The following is a 1,590-nucleotide window of genomic DNA, read 5'->3' as shown; positions in this document are numbered from 1 at the left end:
GGGTTGATCAGAAAATGCCCGACTGACTGGTTAAAATACACATGGGTAAGAGAGGTGGGGGGGACTGGAAACTACAATTAGAGTTGGTATTAAGCCCTGGTTTGGGGACATGGTACAAGTGATGCCTTTGGGGCCTAATGTTTTCTTTTTAACAATGATTTTATCCATTTTCCTTGGGGACTATATTTAGGAGCAGTGCTGGGAGTGTAATGAAAAGGCCAGCCACGAATCTTAAATAGGGCGGCAATGCCCTTTAAACAGAGGCACTAACGACCACAACAAAAGCAGAGGCTGTAACTGCTTTCGTAAGCATAGTGAAGATCAGCGATAAGAGCACTTATTATATGGGCATAATGGAAGTTAACATCTCAGTTTCTTTAACGAACTGGGGAAAAAAACTGCCTACTTACCGGGAAGCTTGGAAATAACAGGTGTGAGTTTTATAAGTTCTCAGAGTAAAACAGAGGTTTGTGCAAAAGTTTTGATGATACCACATAAATATTTTGTGCTCGTCGGCATAAGAAGGAATAACTTGATTCGGCGTATTGGCCACCGGGAAACTGGAGCTTCTAGAACATAAAGAAAGGTTCCACTGACCTGCAAACCTCAAACCCATTGAAATGGAAATGAAGCAGATCTTCTCAGAGCTTTTAGAGCAATCAGTGACACTTTCTAGTTTTAGCCAAATTTCCTTTCCTGGCAACAAATATGTATTACCTTTGCAAAAATGTTTACTTCTACACTTGGGTTCATCGTTACCCGCTCTTATTACCGCTAAGAACAAGGAGCTTGGTTTAGGTCCAATTTAAGGTCTGTGAAAATTGGTTTGGTTTCCTTCCAGACCAAGCCAATGAAAATAACTGGTTCCATTCATTTATTAGTCCAGATAAACAAAGCCAGTTTTATTCTGGGCATAATGCTTATCTGTGTGACTGACCTGCACTGAAGCCGAGGGGAAGACAGAAACCATGAAAAGCAGAAACTGAAAAGTTGGCTTCTTTCCCCAAGAGCCAACCATGTTCCAGAGCAAAGAGAAATGTTACTCAAATGAGCTAAAGTTAAGAACCGATAGGCTCTCTGGTGTCTTTGACCTTTAAATATAGGAAAATTAAAGCAGTTCTACTCTGGAGTCCAGGAGAACACTGAGTTTGTATTCGGTTTGAAGATCCACAGGAATGCAAACGGATTGCTCACTAGAACACGGCTCCCATTTTGCAAACACCTCTCTCTTTCCCGGAAGTGTTTCCCTTTAAAATGAAGTTATTGTTTATTCTCATTTTAAGATCTTTAAAATACTCCCATGCATATTTGAGCTATTTGAAAATACCCTTGTAAAAAACTAGGGCTGGGAAATATTGGCTTATTAATAGGGGAATTAATTTCAAAACAAAACTGGCTTCTCTCCATTACTTTTCTTTCTTCAATTAAATAATTTTTAATAAAACATACATTAGCGTGGTGAAAAATGTACAATACAAAGGATATATGATGCAAAGTATGCTTGTTGCCTAGTCCGGATTCCCAACCAGATGTTTTATTCTTTCTTTCTTTCTTTCTTTCTTTCTTTCTTTCTTTCTTTCTTTCTTTCTT

This window comes from Mustela nigripes, chromosome 3 (genome assembly GCF_022355385.1).
Source record: "Mustela nigripes isolate SB6536 chromosome 3, MUSNIG.SB6536, whole genome shotgun sequence".
NCBI classification, from domain to species: Eukaryota; Metazoa; Chordata; class Mammalia; order Carnivora; family Mustelidae; genus Mustela; species Mustela nigripes.
The sequence above is the reverse complement of the archived record's forward strand: the minus strand, read 5'-3'. Positions refer to the sequence as shown.